The sequence below is a fragment of the Ranitomeya variabilis genome, chromosome 1, assembly GCF_051348905.1.
Source record: "Ranitomeya variabilis isolate aRanVar5 chromosome 1, aRanVar5.hap1, whole genome shotgun sequence".
NCBI classification, from domain to species: Eukaryota; Metazoa; Chordata; class Amphibia; order Anura; family Dendrobatidae; genus Ranitomeya; species Ranitomeya variabilis.
The window spans coordinates 1019680882-1019704115 of NC_135232.1; the positions used below are offsets into that span (position 1 = coordinate 1019680882).

At 40.0% G+C, this 23234-nt stretch overlaps 1 protein-coding gene across 11 annotated transcripts in view; it reads left to right on the forward strand.

Annotated features, from left to right (window-relative positions):
* TENM3 (teneurin transmembrane protein 3) overlaps nucleotides 1–23234 on the forward strand; it is a 1770339-nt gene that overhangs the window by 1351734 nt on the left and 395371 nt on the right. The gene's annotated exons all lie outside the window — the stretch shown is intronic.

A 23234-nucleotide genomic window follows, 5' to 3' on the forward strand; every position in this document is an offset into this window, starting at 1 on the left:
TGTCTCCATATGACCAGGATTACATGGCATCCTTTTAAAGATGTATCTGCTAAATTTTGATTGATTCATTAAAATTCTTACATGAAACAATCATAAATCAAGGATTAACAAATAATATCAAAATGTATATTAATGTATTTATTGAGTATACTTCTATGTCTGAAACTAATATTATATAAATGAAGGCGTCCAAAAAACATAGAGTATAGAAGCTTGCTGGCCATTCATTCAGAAGCTCATGGAAACATTGCAGCAAAAGTACAATGAAACAGCATAAAAAACAACAGAAATATAAATGGCTGCACAAGAGCTTCTGGCAGGACATCTTTAGGAAGGAGAAATGTGTTTATTAAGGTAGATTATCCCAGATTGAGCCTTACAGCAGAAAAGTAATAAGAATCTGGGTCTGAGCCGGAGAAATGTAATCATGATGCCTGTGTGTTGTGCTGTAATACAGCGCTGCTTGCCACTATTGACTTCTGATTGTCGGCCTATTATTTTTCATATACAGGAATCTTATTAACTATGGAAATATGCAGATTGGAGTTTATTATAGTTGTTCACAGCACAGAGCCGCAGTCTCGAAATAGCTTTTGCCGATCTTGGCATTTGTAGAAATGACTGTCAGGTGCTATTAATTCAGGTAACATAGCAATGAAATTTATCTTGTTTGTAAGCTTTTCATTTTCAAAATTACGCTGCCAGGGATCACCTCCCGGTGTGAAAGTTGTCCAAAGATAATAGCGCATCAGTTTGAGAACATAATAGATTTGAGAATACAAACCCACGAACAGCGTGACAATGCTGTTTCTTTGCCTCCAGAACACACTGTGTCACAGCCAGAAGCATTACATATTTGTTCTGTTTTATTCTGTATCACTTGTACTTTATTTACATGGAAATCCTGCATGTTATAGGACTTGTAAAGTGTCACGTCGCTCTGACGCTTCCAAAAAGAAAAGTTTCACATTGCGTGTCTCCTCAATGGAAGCACTAGAACTTGGATATTTCATGGAAAGACAGAAGCTGCTTAGATGGCTAATTTGATCTCATGCTTTGTAAAAAGGGCTAGTTTTGAACCAAAGGGTTTACTCTCTTTATCTTTAGGACACACCCATGTAATATCACATTTCTTGAAAAGTTTTACTTATCTGAAGGGACCTCCTCTGGAGATCTCCTACTATAATAATCACAACTGAAAAGCAGCGGCATGTTCCTCTTGATAGGCAGCCTAGGAAATGCTACTGCAGTGTCTGAGATCTGTATTAAAAGGGTTGACACAACGTTATGACCTTTGTGGGTCCCTCCTCTGAAACACTCGCTGATCTCTCCAGAAGTCCTGAAGATAAAGAATGAAATGGTTAAGCACAAGACTGGCCATTGCTCCATTCTTGGGATGAGCTGCAAAAATTGTGTTAGCAAGAAGACAAATGTAATTTCTCCTGTGCTGTGTTAGTTACTTGTCTCACACTGGTAACTCCCCCTTCATGTAAAATAATCTCTGGAGGCAAAGTTATCTCCAGGCACCATCCTCCCCATAGCCTGGAAGAGGTCTTTTACATATTAGAAAAACATGGATTTCTCTGGAATAAGACATCAGATCACAGATATTAAGGTGTCATGTTATTCAGCTTCCTATGACCTACATTCCCATGTAGATTGCTTTGGAGGGTTGATGCTACTGACAGATTCCCTCTAAGGCTACGTTCACATTTGCGTTGTGCGCCGCAGCGTCGGTGCCGCAACGCACAACGCAAACAAAAACGCAGCAAAACGCATGCACAACGCTGCGTTTTGCGCCGCATGCGTCCTTTTTTTCATTGATTTTGGACGCAGCAAAAATGCAACTTGCTGCGTCCTCTGCGCCCGGACGCGGGCGCCGCAGTGACGCATGCGGCGCAGAACGCAAGTGCGACGCATGTCCATGCGCCCCCATGTTAAATATAGGGGTGCATGACGCATGCTGCGACGCCTGACGCTGCGGCGCCGACCGCAAATGTGAACGTAGCCTAAGAGACTCATGTTAGTGCTGTTAGTAAAGGTGTGTTTCCAATGTGTTGCACACAAAATTGAATGACTGCCGACCTGGCTTCAGTTACGGATGAAATGATATATTGTTCTGTGCACATAGACTTCCATTGTTTTGGGCAGCACGAGTCCTGTTTACTCAGGATCTGCATACTGATCTTCTATGCCACACAGAAGATCATTTCCTCGACAAAAAGGAGTTTTGTGCATTCGACCATTGATTTGCAGCCAGTTTAGATGGCACGACCATTGTGAAAGAGTTTTCCGAGGAACGATTGTGCACAGTAATTATGAGTGTAAATGGACACTAATTTATCAAACAATGGCACTTATGTAAGTGTGTGAGTAAAAGCTACCTAGCCTTAATAGCATAACCGTCATTTTAATTCTTATTTCATAAATTCGTCGTACCGATGAAAATAAGAAACTTTGTAATATATCTTAGATAAATTTGCTTCTTTCTCTTCCATAATTGATCAGTCATTATCAGTATTCTCAATTCTGAGGTAATATCTGTATTCAGTAAAATCTGTATTCAGTGGAGGAGGAGGAGGAGCTCTGCCTTTAGCTCCTCCCTTTCCCATTTTAGAATCTCATCAGTGGATGAGTAGATGGCCACTAGCAGCTAACTAACTAACTGTCATTATATGAGTGGTCGTAACCATGGATACCTAAACTACTGCCATGACCTGCACATGGGGTAAGCGACATAGCAAATCAGAAGAACTATACTACATTAGTAATTGGAGGCATATGCTAATATTATTATTATTACACCTGCAACATATGGGGATAGGATCTTGGAGATGGGAATACCCATTGAGCTTCCCCTTAACTATATCTAACAATCTAACAACTACAAGTGATAGTCAAGCTCAATAATTAATATTCTCCCATTTACCCATTTACCTCCATGAAAAACTTTATACTTTAATCTTTACTTTTAAATGTGAATGTCCTAAAAGTTTGAAGTTTTACATGTTTCTGCCTTAACTGAGCGGCTTTAGTATGTGTCAAACCTGAAAGAACTGTTTGTTTTCTATGACTCTATCTTACGTAGTATTATACGTGTGATTCCCATCTTCTTGATATCGGTGACCTTGTTTGCACAGCTTATAGAAATGACAGGTTCTGACAAGTGGCTAATCTTGCTGATTGAATATCACTTCTAGTGAAACCCACAGTGTTGTAATGTTATGAAGTGATGGTAAGGACCGTGAAGGACAAGTTTGTACAATGTGGCAACAAGTTGCAATAAGATGTGAAAACTTCAAGGAACGAGATGAAGTACTCTATAAATCAAGAGCAGAGGTGCACAGTCTTATGATTGGTGGAACTGGGGTCTATATTGACCCAAAACATGGAGGCCTGTATTGTACTATATGGCTATATTCCTTCATAAAATACTGTGGGGACAATTCAAGCAGTTGGAGCAGGAATATGCTGCAAAACTGTTTGATCACCACAACATTTTGTAATTGTTGACATTTCCACACCAACTTTTTGAAAAGTGGGCATTGCTTAGTGGAAGGGAAGTGGCTGAGCTTGGTCTTAGAAATTCATTGTAATTTACACTACAAAACTGGCAAAAATTTAAGGCATAGTCCTTTACTCAGACAACCCTTCTGAATCCTTATTCCCCCCCCCCAGTAAAAGCATAACACTTATACTAACTTCCTGTACCGTTCCAGTGGTGTGAGCATTGGCTCTCCCAGTTATCATGTGACATAATGTCCTTGTGGCCATTCCTCTCCTTCACGCAACTCACATACATCTGGAGGAAGTCACAGCTGCCGTTCTCTCGCTTCCTCCAGATGTATGTGATTTGTCCGGAGGAGAGTGAAGCCTGTGCTTGTAACAGTGTCACGTGATTCCCTGGAAGAGTCAGTGCTGATACTGATGAAATGGCGCCGGCACTGGAGGTGAGTATAGGTGTTATTATTTTACATGGGGGAGACACAGGGATTGAGAAGGGTTTGAGTAGTGGACAACCGAGACAGGTAGACACCTCTCGTGGTGGCGAGCAGCAGCTGAAAGAAGCACCATATTCAGTAAGAAAGATATGGCTTTTATTGAATTTAGGGCATCTTACCAGCTGACCCTGGATCAATAATTGGGTATAATCTTGATGAATCAGCCCCATTAAATGGAAACCTACATTTGATTTTGTATAAACTAATTCCAGTCCATATACGATACATAAAAGCAATTTCTTCATCCAAGCTATGTATGGGCCTTCAGTGTTGATGAAAGCACTTCACGTAATTTATAAGAATATGCTTTTGGAGGAATATATCTTACCCCGCCGTGTCCATTTTCATTGACAGGTATCTTCTTTGAGTTTATTCAGCAAGATAACATCCTGTTATGCAGATAGCTTTATTATGAGGGAAAATATTTATCCAGCCTTCCTGGATATTGAAAGGCATATGTGCAGATGGCCAGCCACTAGCTAGGCATTTAGTTATTTTCTTGTTCAAACATGTTTCTTTGATTGTGATTGTACAGGCCCCATTTCTTTCTCTTCCCTGAACTCATACTATCCTTTCAATCTGTTCATTGTGGTAGGGACCTGTATCACAGTGAGTGAGATAATGAGAATCTGTGCAGACGTGCGCGCTGGATAAAGTCAAGAGATGGAGCGCTCTAGCTGCCGCTTGCTATTTAAGGAAGCCCTTGTATATATCCTACAAGGTCCTTAGAAAATAAAGCTCTTTCCTATCAATTGGCCCTAATATTAAATAAACAATTGACAAGTGAGAAGAACAATCGGAGCCGTCATTTTAGGGAAAGAATTACAATCTTCTGAAGGGTGGATTGTATTCAGACCTCGGATGTTCTGTATCTGTGTAACATTTTATGAGCAGCAGCAGAACTGCTGAAATATCTCATCTTCCTCCCCTTCTACTCAGTAATAAGCATTTATATGTTTTCCGCTGTGCTGAGGATGTAGTGGTTACACCCTTGTCATTAAATTGTTCCTCCTTCCCAAGCTATTACAAGGACCCAGATACAGGAAGACTCAATCTATTAGAACATGGTTGAGCGTAAAGTGGAAGAGAGGCTTCATGGATATAAAATATAGGGTTTTATAGCATAACCTTTAGAGTAGGATGAAAAAGGCACAATCTTATATGAGAGACGTCTGCATTTAACTATGGTCCAGCCCAGATACACTGTGATATCCAGAAACATTTACCACAAAAAATGGCATTGACATTCTTCTATAGAAAGCATGAAGGAGTATATAGGGATCAGTAAATCTTACAAAGATACCTTGTACACTAAAGCAGAATATTTGTGCCGAAGAGACACAATCACTTTACAGTGACTGATGAGAAAAACATGGCTGATAGGTTCCTTAAATGTGTCAGTGTTTTCCCGCTGCCAAACCACAAGCAGGGTTAAATACAGGGAGATTCTCTCTATACAAATTTTACTCTGAAAGCAGCAATATATCACAAAAAGCTTGAAAAAAGAACCTGGACACGATCAGTCGTGTCTTTGGTTAGATCCCTTTATTGTATACCTATCCAGTTCGGTTTGATTGACTTGTATCTACCTACTATCAAATGGGGAGAGACCTGTCAATCAAGCTGAGCTGGGTGGGGAAAAGTTGGCGGGAGTCGTTCACCGGACTCCTCTTCTTGTGTCTATCTTAATTTTTAAGCTATGATTTTTCTGAAGTACTGCAGAATTTCAGAGTAAAGCATGACATAGTTGACGTATTCCCTTTAAACAGTGCCCTTTTTAAAGGGAGTTTATCATCAGGTTTTTGCGTTACATATATATATTTTTTTAAATTGTCAATACATCTTTTTACATATTATGTTATTATTTAAAAAAAAAACAACAACAACAAAATTAGTAATCCTGTAATTTTCACAATTGCTCCTGGGACTTTTTTAGATTCGTACTTTCTGTTTTTTCAGGAAAACTTTTTTTTGCAGGCTCCTTATCATGAGAGTAAGGATTACAATGATGGGTGACACCTCTATACCCAGCTGATAATGCTGGATCCAACATTCACAATGGGGGATGATGTCACATCGTTCTCCCTTCCGTTCAAGATATAGTCGGGATCCGAACATCATGGCCATGTACATATGTTATTTCCTGAAACAATAGAAACTTATAATGTTAAAAAGTGACCAGTATGAAAATTGCAAGATTTCTTTCCTATATTTTGGATACAGAATGTAAAATTTTTTTTGCCAATATAAAAAAAAAAATACATGTAATGCAAAAACCAGATTTAAACAATATTTAATTTCCAAAGCTCTGGCAAAAGAGAGACGCTTGTTTAGTAGTTTACCAACTTTCTAGATATGATTTCCCCTGTAGACAGTTATTTAAAATTGAATTGAGGATATTTATAGTCAGAGGCATAACATGAGGCTCTGGGACCCAATGAAGAATCTATAGCCGGACCCCAGCTACTCCGCTATCTACAATACTAGTATCATCTTAGGTGGCAGAGGGGCCTTTTGGAAACTAGGTTTCAAATGTGACTGCCACCTGGCACCCTCTGTAGCTGCACTCCTCGTTGTTGCAGTTTTACTCAATAGGCTCACTTAAAGGAAGACCAGAACAAATTCTACCCACATGATCACAAATTTATCAGATGTATGTCCAATTCTTAGCAGTAAAATATATTTATTTTGCATATGTGTATCAGAATCTCCAATATGTTTTGCACTTCCAGGGCATCATCACCAGAAACTAAGTCACAGAAGACAATATAGGCCTGGCACATAGAAAAGACTTCCTCCGTGCCTACATGGCCAATAAGAACTTCCAATCCTCTCTCTGTAGAATGGTATTATCTATTTTATTTGTTTTTCTTACCTACGTAACGTAAAACACTGTATGCCAGGTTCTAGGCTTGCGTTGATGAAGATACAAAACTATTATCACCTGTTCTGTTGGACATCAGCTTTCAACCCTTAAATAAATGGGTGAAGTCCTGTAACCTGAAAATTGTCTGGCACCTCACCTTGTCGACATTTCATTGCTGGTAACATCTACACACACTTACCATTTTGCCAATATCCTACAATAGGAATCATTGCTGTTGGTGATACCTTTGTTCCTATAGGACAGTTTTAGTTATGTTTCTTTTCCAAACTCGGAAGATATACATGTTTCCAGCTTGTCATGATAAAGGATTACAGTAAGTGGAAACAGAAGATGACCTTATTATTTACAGTTAAACCTGCCTGCGATCGCCTGTCACTTGCCTGTCTCTCCAGTCCATGTACATTAGGAGAGTTGGACGGCTGCTTGTTGAAAGCGTTTTGAGGATAGCTGCGTGCTAGAGAATCACAGGTAGCTGGTGAAGTAAGCAGGGTCCCTCTACGAGTGACAGAATTTGATACAGAGTAGCATGGCTGTCATTTCATCTTTCCGTGCAGCCTTCCAACACTTCCAGGATCTAATCCTGTAGAAGTTTCTGGCTGTGCATCTCCATTCCTCTAATTGGCAACAATATATTTTTCATGAAGGCTATAATATACATAGGCATGATCTGTCTGCATATACTATATATTTTCTATCCATGCAGCATGTAAGCCTATGTGCCCAGTAGCCTACTGGCAATATATATGAAAACCTGATAAATAAATTGTAAGGTGCCTGCTGTGCTGGCCTTTTGAGTCTTCCTCAGTTTCTTCTTTGTGATTAATTAGCTACAAGATCACAAAATGCATGACGCTGGGAATTAGATGCGCCTGTGTCTGTAGGCTACGATGGTTGCCCCTCACTTCAAAGGCATTTTCAGCTTTTGTGGCCAACGATCTCTAGTAAACAGGAGCTAGCATGGTGGTGCTATGATATGTGGAATAATTTATTTTGCTTTTTCAGCTAGGTCAGAATTTAATCTCTTTTTCACTTGTGTTCCTCACATGAATACACATATTGGAAATGGGTACACAGTCTTGTATCAGTGCCAATTCCAAAACATCAGCATTTTCCAATTAATATTTTTCCAGGATGAGTGAGGTTTGAATGGATTGTTCAGCAGCCTAAACTTTCTTTAAGATGCTAAAAATTAACAAAAGAAGTAACTCTTTCCAATCACCCATTTCTGTGATGCAAAAAACTTCCTTTGTCCCCCATTAATTGTGGTTCTTTAAACTCAATTGAAGCCGCATGACCCAATCACAGCATGTTATTGGTTGTCATCACATTGTCACTGAACCCCGAAGAGCTTAGACTGGCAGGCAGCTTAAAAGAGAAGGGAAGGGTTGAGAATTAGTGAGGTAAGTATTGTTTATTTCTTTATTTTATGTCGTTCTAAGCTTTTTATTTTTTATTTAAGCAGTGAAAGGTATACAGAAAGGGTCAATCGTTTGAAATCCGAATTCACCAAATTTTGCCCCAAAATGTAATTTGATGCCAATTGATTCGCAATTCTAAAAAGCCTCTAATTGTCCTGACAATACATGTGTAACACTCTGTGGTCTCCTAGGAATATACTGAACCCTTTTATGTCCTTATTTACATTTACAGTCTTAGTTATGTTAAAGTAACCTGACCATAGATACAGGTGGTAACGTGGTAGTAACCAAGAACCCATTTAATATCACAATGCATTGACAAACTTTTCATATTTTTTTAATTAGAAAACAATTAAAAAATTATCTCTGTTAGTCATTTGTGATTAGGCAGACCATTCAGTGCAGAAGACTGACTCACACTGATGGTGTCACTGTTAGGCTACTTTCACACTAGCGTCGTACGACGCAATGCGTCGTGCCGATGTACCGACGCATGCTGTGAAAAAAAAGCACAACGCGGTAGCGGATGCAGTTTTACAATGCATCCGCTGCCCCATTGTAATGTCCGTGGAGGAGGGGGCGGAGTTCCGGCCGCACATGTGCGATCAGAAATGGCGGACAAAAAAAGTTACATGTAACGTTTTTTTGTTCTGACTGTCCGCCAAAACATGACGCATCCGTGTGGCGGATGCGTCGCAATGTGGGCAACTTTGCAGGATGCGTTTTTTCTCAAAAACGACGCATTGCGACGTGCGTCATACGACGCTAGTGTGAAAGCACCTTTAGAGGTAACATTCTGCTGTGACTGAGCTGAGTGATGGAGGCAAAGAAGGCCAATTGTGGCCTGCGTTTGTGAGTACCAATACCCGGACAGCTGGTGCTAGTAATACTGGTGATGCTTATGCTGCTTCTTGTGGCTCCCACATTCTTAGCTACAGTATTTTTTGTTGTCTTTTACACTATGCTTTCCATTGTCAATCCCACTATATTATTTCATCCATTTTGTACAGCACTATAATTAACTTTTGACAATCATTTCAACCCCAGTTATTCAACTCTTGCGAACATAGATGTAACAAGTATTGCTAGGTAGATATGTACATATGCAGCAAGGAACAGTGGAAGCACGATGCAGTATGGATGTGGCATATACTGTGGTCAAATTGAACTAGTAAAACAATAGTGCAAAAACAGATATGCACAGTTAAACGTCTGATTGGCTGCAGGGATAATGTGATATAACAATGTCACACGATCCCTGGGAGAGCCAGTGTCGACACTGCTGGAGTGGCACTGGCATTGGAGATGAGTATAGGTGTTATTATTTTACTGGGGCCAAACATATTGACTGAGAAGTGGCTGGCCAAGTAGTAGACAAGCCCTTTAAGTATTTCTGTGTCTGGATGAACAACCCATATACCTGGGACATTCTTCTGATTTACATAGTATTTGTGCAATAATTTACATGGGTTATTATCTAACTTCCTTGTTTCTCCGTGCAGTGACATCAGATTGGTTTCATTGTAAAGGATCCCAATAAGCTTCTATCACCACCATGGATGAATAAATGTGTCTGCTCCGGCTTGTTCATTTGTAAGGCCATCAATACCTTTTCCACACACAATACAGGATTTCTAAGCAATTATTTTTGCCTTTCGGCAGTAACATTGTTAAGAGAACGTCTTTTGTAAGGATTCATGCTCCTCATCTATTCTTTGGCTTTATAAATAAGAGATGCAGACATATTCAATGCTAAGTTATCCTGGCAAGTTTATTAGTCACCTGTTATTAAAGGGATAATAACTATGTAAATCCACCTGTCGCTTTCCAGTAATTATTGCAGGTGTTGTGTCAGAAACAAAGCTCTAATACATTTCACAAGGTTTCTTCTCCATCTCCCCGTTCTCAACCTCTCTCAACAGACTTCATCAAACCTGACACATCTGTAATAGCATCAGCGGTAATTTGAAAATCATCCTAGCTTAAGGGCTTCCAAGCACATGGGACTTAAGTAGCCAAATGATGTGGGGCTCGAAGCAGCGAAAATTTGTTGACATGTTGTCAAATAGATTGACAAGATCTTAAGTATTATCCTTGAAAATGTGTGAATAGAGAGATAAATGTGATTCTTTTGGGTCATGGTTTAGCAAAATGTTCAAAAACTTATTTCCCTGTTTGAATAAACAAATAGAGTCTGTAATAGTGGTTCTTGAACTTGCGGGGACTTACTCCTCACCAAGGGAAAAAAGCTTTTACTAGTCTATTCATTTTCTGCCATTCATAGAAAAATAGAATTAATTCACACATACAGAAAGGTTCTTTCTTTCCTTTCCTTATTGCTTGGCATATTATGAGATTATTGCCGCAAGTTCGTGAGCTTTGACCAAAAAACAAAACACAATTCAATGATACTCTGCCATAAGCTGTTTATACTATATGTTCCTAAATGTGGCGATCCAGTGGTTGTGATATCACTTACATTCCGTTAAGGGTTTTGCAAGCATGTAGAAAAAGGTACTGTATTTCTATTTTGAGAAATTAGGAGTCCTAAAAAGGGTTTAAGGGTTGACAAACTTATCTTAATTTCTACCAATAAAAGTGGATGTGATTTGATGTTGTATCACTAAATAATGTTTAGTACCATTAAAAAATTGGACACACCTGTTCATGCAGTGGTTTTCCTTATTCTTATGGGAATGTGCATATTGTAGACTCAGACTGAAGGGAGCAAAACCAAGAAGGAACACATATGACAACAGAGTCAAAATACATATGTGATACAAACTAGAATATATGTTAAACCTTAGATTTCTCAAAATTCCCCCTTTTAGTCTAACAACTTTATTACCCCATAGGTAGACACCTGAAATGATTTTCCAATTGTCTTGAACTAGTTCCCAGAGGTGCTGTGCACTTGTTGGCTGATTTGACTTCACTTTGTGGTCCATCTCATCCCAAACCATCTCAATTAGGTTCAGGTTGGGTATTTGTGGAGGCCATGTCATCTGATGCAGCACTCTATTCCTCTCCTTCCTGGCTACATAGCATTTATATTGCCTGGAGATGTGTTTCAGGTCATTGTCCTATTGCAACACAAGTGTTTGTCCCACCAATTGGTAACCAGATGAGGTTGACATGTCGTTGCAGAATGCTGTGGGAAACATCCTGGATCAGTGTGCCTTTCATTTGGAATTGCCAGCAAAGCACCCCACACTCTCACACTTCTTCCTCCATGCTTTGCAGTGGACACACATGTGGAAAACATCCACTCACCTTTTATGAATTTCACAAAGACCTAGTGGTTGGTACAAAAAATCTCAAAGGTTGACTCGTGAGGCCACAGTACAGATTTCCACTGATTTAATGTACAGTCCTGGTGTTGCTTGGTCGAAACAAGTCTCTTCTTATTTGTGGTCTTATGTAGTGATTGATATGCAGATGTGTCTGCTATTTGATGTCTGTGCATTTATGTGGGCTGTTATCTGAGGTGCTAACATTTTGCATTTTCTGAGGCTGTTTATGCTGATGAACATTTCCTCTGCAGCAGACATAATTCTTGACCTTTCTTCCCTCGGTCGATCCTCATGAGAGTCAGTTTCATCAAACCATTGATTTCATGGCTGTGCTTGAGAATACCTTCAACTTTTTGGGAATTTGACTAACCTTCATATCTTAAAGCATTGATGGACTGTAGTTTCTCTATACTTAGCTGAGAGGTTATTGCCATATTCTAGCTTAGAACAAGGCTTTGCACTGTATGGATTGTGTACCAACAGAGCCTCTTCAAAACACACCTGATGCGGGCAAATAGTTTCTGAAGGCCGGTGATTCCGCAAATTAACTTTTGACAAAGCATATTTGTTCATTGAAAGCCAACATTCCAGTTGACTATCTGATGAAGCTGCGTGAGGGAATGCCAAATGGCTAAAAATCTGTAATAAGAGTAAAAGGGGTGTACTTTGAGGAATCTAAGGTTTATAAGGTTTGTTTCACATGTGTTTCTTTACTCCTTGTATCCTGTCAATCAGCCACCACCAATTGAAAAACAATGCACATGGGAAGCTTTTATTCAGTTGGAAGAGGCTGATAGACATGTCTAGTGACAAACGCCACTGTTTTTTAAAGTCTATGAGGACGTCTGCACTACTTAGCAGAGAAGAACCTGTAATACAAAATCCTGTCCCAACACATTTATTGAAATAATAAGGGGTGACCAACCCCTTAAGCAAAATTTCACAAAGGTAAAAGTGTACACAGCTGTAATGCATACAGTGGCATGTAAATGTTTGGGCACCTCTGGTCAAAATTACTGTTATTGAAAACAGTTAAGAAAGTTGAAGATGAAATGATCTCTAAAAGGCCTAAAATTAATGATGACACATTTCCTTATATTTTCATCTTTTACATTTTGAAAATTACAAAATGAAGAATGGGCCAATGCAAAAGTTTGGACACCCTGCATGGTTAGTATCTAGTAGCACCCCCTTTTGATAGAATCATAGCCTGTAAATGCTTTTTATAGCCAGTCAAGAGTCTTTCAATTCTTGTTTGAGGGATTTTCATCCATTCTTCCTTGGAAAATTCTCCAGGGTCTGTGAGATTCCTTGTTCGTCTTGCATGCACTGCTATTATAAGGTCTAACTACAGATTTTCAATGATGTTCAGATCAGGGGATTGTGAAGGCCATTGTAAAACCTTCAGCCTGCGCCTTTTGAGGTAGTCTGTTGTGGATTTTGACGTGTATTTAGAATCATTTTCCACTTGTAGAAGCCATCCTCTTTTCAACTTCTGCTTTTTTTTACAATTGGTGTTATGTTTGCATCAAGAATTTGTTGAAATTTCATTGAATGCATTCTTTCCTCTACCTGTGAAATGTTCCCCGCACCATTGCCTGCTACGCAACCACAAAGCATGATTGATCCACCCCCATGCTTAATGGTTGGCGAGATGTTCTTTTCCTGAAATTTTGTGCCTTTGATCATTGTGGCCAAAGAGTTCTATTTTAACCTAATTAGTCCACAGGACTTGTTTCTAAAATGCATTAGGCTTGATTATATGCTCTTTTGCATAATTCTGATTCTGGATTTTATGGTGAGGAAGCAAGAGATATTTTCTTCTGATGACTCTTCCATAAAAACCACATTTGTGCAGGTGTCACTGAACAGTAGAACAATGTACCACAACTCCAGAGTCTGCTAAATCTTTCTGAAAGCCTTTTGCAGTCAAGCGGGTGTTCTGATTTGCCTCTCTAGCAAGACTACGAGCAGCTCTCACTGACATTTTGCTTGGCCTTCCAGACCTTATCTTGACCTTCACTGTTCCTGTTAACTGCCAATTTTTAATTATGTTTCAAACTGAGGAAAGTGCAACTTGAAAATGGTTTGCTGTGTTCTGTTTTGTGGGCCCCCACCACTTTCATTTTCAGAGTGCTAGGCAGTTGCTTAGAAGAACCCATGGCTATTGTTTTTTGGCACAAGTCCATATGACTCTGGGGTTTTATAAAGCAGAGAAATTTGCATTGCCTGGCCTTTCTGAGCGATGATAGTGAACAAGCCATAACCCTAAAAGTTAGTTAAGGTCTGAAACCTTGGTCAAAGTTATCTGAGCATACAAATCTCCAAAGGTACCCAAACATTTGCGTCAGCTCATTTTCCTTTTTGTAGTTTTTAAAATGAAAAAAGAATGATAATATACATATTTTTGTGCCTATACAAAGGAAATGTGTCATCTTTAACTTTAGGCCTCTTAGGAATCATTTCATCTTCAACTTGCTTAACTGTTCACAATAATTGTAATTTTGACCAAAGGTGCCCACACTTTTAAATGCCACAGTGTGCACATTATCTTCTGTTGAAGATTGGTGATGGTGACACTATAGACATTGTGGCTTTGGTCTCCATCTTGTGGTTCTTACCTGATGGCTTTCAGAACACGTTGAAAGTGTTAGCTTTGCAACTGCTGAAACAGTGGAGACCACTATTCTAGGAACATTTAAAGAGTTTTCACTTAATAAACCTTAATTAATTGCCAATCATAAATGTCACCACAGAATTACATTACGTCTCAAAGCTGAGACCCACAATACTGAAAATCATTGGGCTCAATTTATGGAAGTTTTGAGAATTTACCTGTATTGATAAACCCCATCTCCAATGATGTCACCCATTGCTCCCATCACACTTTATTGTCAACGTTCCTCTGGCAGGAGGAAACCAGTCTCTGAAAGGGAAGCAGTTAAAATGTCTTTACCTGAGAGCGTCTATTAAAACATTTTGCAGTCTCAAATTAGCTCTGCCACAATGCATTACAGTAGGCAACAGTTTTACTTTGTGAAGTTGACCCCTGATTTATCTCACTTCATCTCTGTAATCAACACTACTTAGCAGAATTGTCAACCAGTAATTTTCTCCTTATCTGCATGTTAGGACTTGTGTCATTGCAACGTGTTTGAATACTGTTTTCCAACTTGAATTACTCAGTAGCAACCTATTACATTGAAGAGAAAAGCTGCTTTCTTGTCAGAGTTTCCCTTTGAATATAACAAGCCTTTATTCAGTCTGGAGCTGCTCAGTCATCAGAATGTTGTACTTTTCAGCATAGGATATATGCTGGGTTTGTTCTCTTTTATCAAGTTCGGAATAAAAGCGATGTATGCTGTAAGATAGAGACTATAGAATTTCTGTAGATGTATATTTGTTATACAGGAGAGATTATCAATAAGTCTCCTGTAGTGGCATATACCATATTTTTCAGACTATATGCCACACTTTTTTGCTCAAAAAATGTGGAGGAAAATGGGGGGCGCGTCTTATAGTCCAGATGTCCCTAATCTGGCTGTGGTGGGGAGGTGGGGGAGCAGCAGCGGCTGAGCAGCAGGTCACAGAAGGCAGGAGCCGGCTGCTGCGGCTAACTCCTGTGCCCGCTGCAAAAGAGAAATGAATATTCACTGCAATCCACACCCATGGGCATGGAAAGGAGTGAATATTCATTTCTCTTTAATAGCGAGTACAGTGTTATCTGCAGCAGCCGGCTTCTTGCAGCTGCCCGGCTTTTGAGTGTGCCGCTACTAAAGGGAATGGATATTCACTGCATTCCACTCCCATAAGCGTGGAATGCAATGAATAATTCTTCCCTTTAGTAGCAGCACACGTGAAAGCTTAGTAGCTGCAGGAACCCAGTGGATGTGGCTGACACTGTGCTCGATAAAGAGCAATGAATACTCACTACGCTCCACGCACACAGTCCCGGCGTGGACAGCGGTGAGAATTCAGCATCTGTCCTCTGCAGCTTGTAAGCAGTGCATGACATCACTGCCATGCACTGCTTACAAGCATAAAGCAGATGCTGGCACGGGAGCAAGACTCCCTGTGCGAGGGAGCATAGGGAAGGTAAGAATGTTTTTTTTTCTGCTGGGTGCCATGCATACCAGGATGGGGAAGGGGGGCAATCATATCAGAATAAGGATAGGGCCATGCATACCAGGATGGAGATGAGGCCATGCATACCAGGATAAGGATGGGGCCATGCATACCAGGATAAGGATGGGGCCATGCATACCAGGATAAGGATAGGGCCATGCATACCATGATGGAGATGAGGCCATGCATACCAGGATGGAGATGAGGCCATGCATACCAGGATAAGGATGGAGCCATGCATACCAGGATGGAGATGAGGCCATGCATATCAGGATAAGGATGGGGCCAGGCATACCAGGATAGGGATAAGGAGCCAGGCATACCAGGATAAGGATGGGGCCATGCATACCAGGATAGGGATGGGGCCATTCATACTAGAATAAAAATGGGGCCCTGCATACCAGGCATACCAGGATAAGGATGGGGCCAATCATAACAGGATAAGGACAGGATCATGCATACCAGGATGGGGATGGGGGTTGGGGTCAATCATACCAGGATAAGGATAGGGCCAATCATACCAGGATAAGCATGGGGCCCTAAATACCAGGATAACGATGGGGCCATCCATATCAGGATAAGGATGGTGAGATGCATATCAGGATAAGGATGGGGCTATGCATACCAGGATAAGGATGGGGCCAATAATACCAGGATAAGGATGGGGTCCATGCATACCAGGATAAGGATGGGGTCCATGCATACTGAAAACTCTTCCTGAAAGGACAGGAACAATGAACCTAAAAAAAATCCTCAGTGGCCAGTGTGAAAATTGCAAGATTATTATTATATTTTGTTGAACAAGGATCTTGATATGATTTAAACAATAGATCATTTTCTGATTATCTCTTTAAAGAATAGATCTTTTCAACGCGGATTAGCTGTAAAGCTATTGGTTACAAAGACCTGGTACAGCTACCAGAACCAGAGTTTTGATGACGCAGTCATGTGCCTAGCATCCAACTGAAAATGACATTTAAGAGGGGCATTTAGAGGCGACCCATGCATGTCAGCTGCCTTCAGCCAAGAGTGTTCTGAGAAACGTGGCTGGCTGACAGATGGGGTCTCTCTTCGTAAAGTCTTTTTCAGCTCGATGTCGGGCTCATGAATACTTGTACTGTGTGCTGTATGGCTGGACCTGTGAGTTTTCTTTAAACAAAGGTATTTTAAAGATGTCCATCAAGAACTCTTATTTTAACACAGTGGCACGTGAAACAATATTTCTGGGTAAAAACTAGAACATCCTTTCTGAAACGTGTCTGTCTTTCCATCTAACAACACTGCGTGCCTTTGTAGATTTCAGGAGCACAGGTGCATATATCACAATGCCGACATGTTATTTTCTTTTCCATATAATGATATCTGAACATACAAGGAAACATTACATGAAAGTGAGATTCTGCTGTCTGCAGTCTTCATCCCTGTCCATGGTGCTGAACATACCAGGCTGCATTGTAACAATGAAGCAGACAGTGCCCCATTGATTTATTTCATGTTTTTCCATAGATTAAAAGCACATTACTGTGTCACCATTACTGTGCCGATGAGTCATTGTTCGGGAAGCATATAGGTACATAAAAGAGAACAGAATCCAACACTCAGCACAGATTGCTGCTTTCACATAGTAAAAAGTGCTTCTTTAGCAAACGATAAGCTTTACAAATAGCTTAGTTGTACCACCCTAATGCATCAGGCACCCTTGTAAAGGTCGACGCTGAAAAGTGGCAATGTGTGCATTTTTTATGTCCTCTGAAGAATTACAAAGTGGAGTTTACATTTATGCCGTGGATTGGAGCAGAAAATAGTTTATGCGACAGTGTAACATATAAGACACAATAGCGATGCCTTAGGGCTCGTGCAGATGACCGTATTATCGGTCTGATTGTGATCTGACAAAGATCGGATCACACTCGGGCCAATGTTATTCTATGGGGCCATCCACATGTCAGATTTTTTCCTTGACCAGATCACTGCAAGCCCAAGTTTGATTCAATATACGGATTGCACTCGGCAACGCAAGTCAATTAGTCCTTGAAAAACTTCGGACTGCACTCATGGCATCCGAGTGAGGTCTCAATTCCACAGACTGGCAGAATGGAGACGATAGAGACATTTTTTTCTCCATCTTCTCAGTCGAGATCAGATTTTGATCAGAGTGCGATTTACATTGTTGACCCAATTCTCTTGAATGAGAGAAAATGCTCTTGTGTCAACCAAGTCTTAAATAGGTTTGTTTGGCAGCTAAAGTTTCTATTGTTAAGGCAATAGTTTAACAAGTAATCCTCTAAAGTGCTGTTACGGCCCTTTGACAAGGACCATAACCAGCGAATAATCATTCATATGAATGCGTCTTCCCAATCATTTGCCTGTGTGAACAGGTCAGCTGGCAACAAGTAAATCATAGTTGTTGACTGATTTAATGTTCCCATGTAAGCAGGTGATGTGCTGCCGACAATATACATGCAGTGGGGATAGACTGCTCTTAGCATTCAGTCCCCATACAGTTGTATCAGCCTGCATGGATGTTAATGTCTGAACTTTTCATTATGTTCAAGTCCATCATCAGATGATAGGCTACTATTGGCTGTCTGTTCTGACTTTAGGCTGCAGGAAAACATTAAAGCTTCTCCAGGTAATAGCAGTGGCCTTCCATGCGGATTACTGCTATTTTGACGCTTGTGTAGGTCAGATAAACAATGTATAAACTTGTGTTTTAAAAGCATTTGAACAATTCCGAAAACTATCAGCACTGCTTTTTCCCTAGAAGCATTGCCCTTTTCATCCTGCATTCGAAAAACATTTATTTGCAAATGTGATCTGTCAGCAGGATTATCATGGCAATGTCTAAGCTTCAGACACTGCTCTCAGAGATACCATGTTGGTGATGAGGACAAAGGCAACAGTAACCGGATAATCATGTTCATTGGTAAAGCGCCACTCCAGAGTTTTTTTTATTTTATTTCAGCGCTGAAGTTGTATCACTAATGTAAGTTCCCTGACCCTAGTCTTACACTAGCAGCCCTTGTCTTTAGCTCTTTCTTGTTCTGCTTTGTTCCTGCGCTGCCATCTTGAGACCGCAACCTCTGACTGACCGGAAGTCAGAAGTAACGGTCACAAGCTCTTAATACAAGTCTATGAGAGCCACGTACTCGCCTCATCCTGGCTCATAGACGTACATTGAGTTATGACCGCATCAACCATAACACACTGGAGCCATCCGGCAGTTCACAATCTGCAGAAGACTGACCAGAGCGGTGCAGATAACATATGAAGCCATTCCAGCGATAAAATGTTAAAAAAACTGCTGGCGTGGTGCTTTAAAAAGTACAGATGTAGCATTCTCTAACTGTACACACTTACCACAATGCAGCAGGACATGATGTGAAAAAAAACCTGTAACTCAAAAACCTAACTTGATGTTACTTAGTTTCTGCATCAAGGTATGGTTAACACTGTAGTGTTAGGTTAATAAATGTTACATCTGTAATATGCCTATTTCATTATAGATTGATAATATTATATCTATGTCCTTTATATCTTTGTGTTTGGGAAATGATCACATCTAATAAGCTAAAGCATAGAATGAGCATTTGTGTGGATGACCGTTGTTTGCTAAACACAGGCAATAGTTTAGTCATACGGATATTCCAAGATCCTCCCTGCTGCCTTTCCATATTACCTTGGCTGCTGCCAACCAGCATTGTTAGTCGTGGGCAGCTTTCAAAACATCTCAGAAAACCACTGTAATCCATGTTCTGGGTAAGGTTTGACATCCTCGTTGCAAGTGAATGCTCTGTATCAGTTTTTTTCAACCCCATTTCTCATGTAACCAAAATAAGTAATTATTTGAGGATAATCCATAGAAGATCACCAATTCCTGATGCTCTGACAATGATTTTCTCACAGGTATAATATTACAGAATCCTGCAGACATGACCTATTAAAGGATACTTGACAATAAGCATTGAGAAGCTATGCTTTAAATTGGCACTCTGGACTTTCATTTGGTGCATTACTATGGTGGTCTTCTTTTATCTGTCTGTTTCCATTCAATGCTGATATTGCAAATGTGGACAGTTGACAGAGAGTTCAACCATCCCTCAATCCAGTATGATATGTACTTACTCGTTTATAGCAATTAGAGATGAGCAAAAAGGTTTATACTACCTGGTATTCACTTCAGCACTCCATAGCAGCCAGACCAGGGCAGTGAGAACTTCATCAGCCACCACTTTAATGTCAGCATCTGCATCCTGGGTGCTTCTTGTGGCTGCTGTGCCCTTCTGGAATCTTAACATGGCACTCATAAAGTTGAGGTGGCCTAGTAATCGCAATAGACACCCAGGAAGCTGGTAATCAAGTGCTGGCCGAGGACGTTTGCACTGCTATGATCCAGCTGCCATGGACAACCAAAGTGGATGCTGGACCCGGTCCTGTGAATCGTTTTACTCATCTCTGATAATCTCTGTATATTTTAATCAATAGATCTTAGAATAAAAATGATCTCCACAATTGGATAAGTTTAAAAAATATTCCTGTGCCGAGATAATCTTATAAATGTGCCCCTGCTGTGAACTGTGTAATAGCTGTGTCTGACCATGCAGGAACATGGTCTGATCAAACCACATCTCCTGGGCAGGGAAGGACACAAACAAGTATACAGACAAGACAGCAGGGGATCACAGCGGATTCTGTGAGGTAAAACATGATTAAAAACAATCAGAAAATCAGCTGTGATCCCATGCTGTGCTATCCTGTATACTCTTTTGCTTCCTCCCCTGCCCAGGAGATGTGGTATGATCAGACCATGTTCCTGCATAGCCAGACACAGCCATTACACAGTACACAGCAGGAGCACATTTATAAGATTATCTCAGCACAGGAACATTTTTTTAACATATCCAATTGTGGAAATTATTTTTGTTTCAAGATTTATTAATTAAAATCTTCTTTGTTTGTTGGAAAACCCCTTTAAGTATAAGATATAATTAAATTGTGGATCCTTTAAATTAATATAATTAAAACAAGTTAGTATTAATAATTATCTGGATGTTGTTATTAGTCATTTTGAATTATTACCATTATTAGACTAAGGAGAAGTATAAAGATTTATCTGTTGTGTAAAACGCTTATGTTTTGGACGTTGGGCATGGTTATTAATGGAGATTGGAAAAGGAAGGTCACCAATAAAATATTGCAGGGATGGAACTGTGACCCTTTGTATTTTATATGTAAATTAGGATTTCACAAATGGTTTGTTATGGATACTGCACCTTGACGAGGAGGAGATAAACATCTGTAACCCTGTTGATTTCCCGGGAAGGAGATGAGCAAAATGATTAATGCTTTAGGTAAATTAGAGAAATGGGCAGGGATATGGTGGATAACAATGTTGCCAATAATTGCAAAATAATGCATGTGGGACAAAAAATGTATTCAAAGGATGAATGCATGATTAATGGCACTTTGTCGCCATCAGCCACAGAGACCCCTGGTATCATTATTTCAGATTATTAGAGGTAGGCAAGCATTGTAACTGAGCATTTGTGAAGCCAGCAGGGTGTTAGGTCATATTGGGGCAGAGTCTATAGAAGAAGCTGAAAAAAAAACATGTAGAAAGAAATTACATTTCAGCTTCTATCTACAGTGATGAGATTATAAAATGGGTTGATAATATAACTTTTATTACAAAATCTTCAGGTTTACTCAACTTAGTTGATTAAAAAAATAATGAACCCCACATCAAAAACTATGGCATCTAGTATTTTGGGGAAACTGTGAAGGGAGAAGTGCACAATAGGGTAATACCCAAATATAGGAGACAGTAACAACAATAGGTTTGCTCACCTTGGTTGGTAGTGTGAAGACACAGCCTCTATAAAGGTTTAGATAGTGGGCTGCCGCTGCCCCGTGGCTATGGGAAAATCAGCCAGAGGGAAATTACCAAACCAGGTTAAAAACTTGTTTTAAAATTGGCTGCGTTGCTGGAAAGAGGCCCCTTTTTTAATTTGAACCCCAACCTCTTAGTGGGTGGTGCTCTAGTCTTTTTGGCGCCCATTTTGGTTTATGAATATCTCCATGTAACAGTGTTTGTAACCTGTTGGTTTTTAACACTTGATAAAGATGCCAGTATACCGCTTTATAACATGTAGTGGTTAATAAAGGACCTTCTAAGAATAGCAAGAGACTTCTTTCCAGCAGTGCAGCCAATTTTATGCTGTTTTGGTACATCTAGTATTTTGTATGACCTTCATGATTTTTAAGGATATCACCATGTCTTCTGCACTTGGGATGATCAAGTTGGCGACATAGCACATCTATCTTAATCTATTCTTCAAGAATTACCTCTTTTAGAGTCTGGATGCAGGATGGAGAGTGATGGTCAACTTTTCTCTTCAGAAGGTGTTTGATTGGGTTCAGATCAGGATACATACTGTACAGGTGCTTCTCACTAAATTAGAAAATCATCAAAATGTTCATTTATTTCAGTTCTTCAATACAAAAAGTGAAACTCGTATTATATAGAGTCATTACAAACAGAGTGATCTATTTCAAGTGTTTATTTATGTTAATGTTGATGATTATGGCTTACAGCCAATGAAAACCCAAAAGTCATTATCTCAGTAAGTTAGAATACTTTATAACATCAGCTTGAAAAATGATAATAAAATCCGAAATGTTGGCCTACTGAAATGTATTTCAGTAAATGCACTCAATACTTGGTTGGGGCTCCTTTTGCATCAATTACTGCATCAATGCGGTGTGGCATGGAGGCGATCAGCCTGTGGCACTGCTGAGGTGTTATGGAAGCCCAGGTTTCTTTGATAGCAGCCTTCAGTTTGTCTGCATTGTTGGGTCTGGTGTCTCCGATCTTCCTCTTGACAACACCCCATAGATTCTCTATGGGGTTACGGTCAGGTGAGTTTGCTGGCCAATCAAGCTAAACAAGATACTTTTGTTTTTAAACCAGGTATTGGTACTTTTGGCAGTGTGGACAGGGCCAAGTCCTGGTGGAGAATGAAATTTCCATCTCCAAAAAGCTTGTCGGCAGAGGGAAGCATGAAGTGCTATAAAATTTCCAGGTAGACCGCTGAAATGACTTTGTTCTTGGTAAAACTCAGTGGACCTACACCAGCAGATGACCTGGCTCCCCAAATCATCACTTATTGTGGAAGCTTCACACTAGACCTCAAGCAGCTTGGATTGTGGCCTCTCCACTCTTCCTCCAGACTCTGGGACCTTGATTTCCAAATGAAATGTAAAATTTATTTTCATCTGAAACCAACACCTAGGACCACTGAGCAACTGTCCAGTTTTTTTTCTCCTTGGCCCAGGAAAGACACTTCTGGCATTGTCTATTGGTCATGAATGGCTTGACACAAGGAATGAGACACTTGTAGCCCATGTCCTGGATATGTCTGTGTGTGATATCTCTTGAAGCAATGACTCCAGCAGCAGTCCACTCCTTGTAAATCTCCCCCAAATTTTTGAATGGCCTTTTCTTAACAAT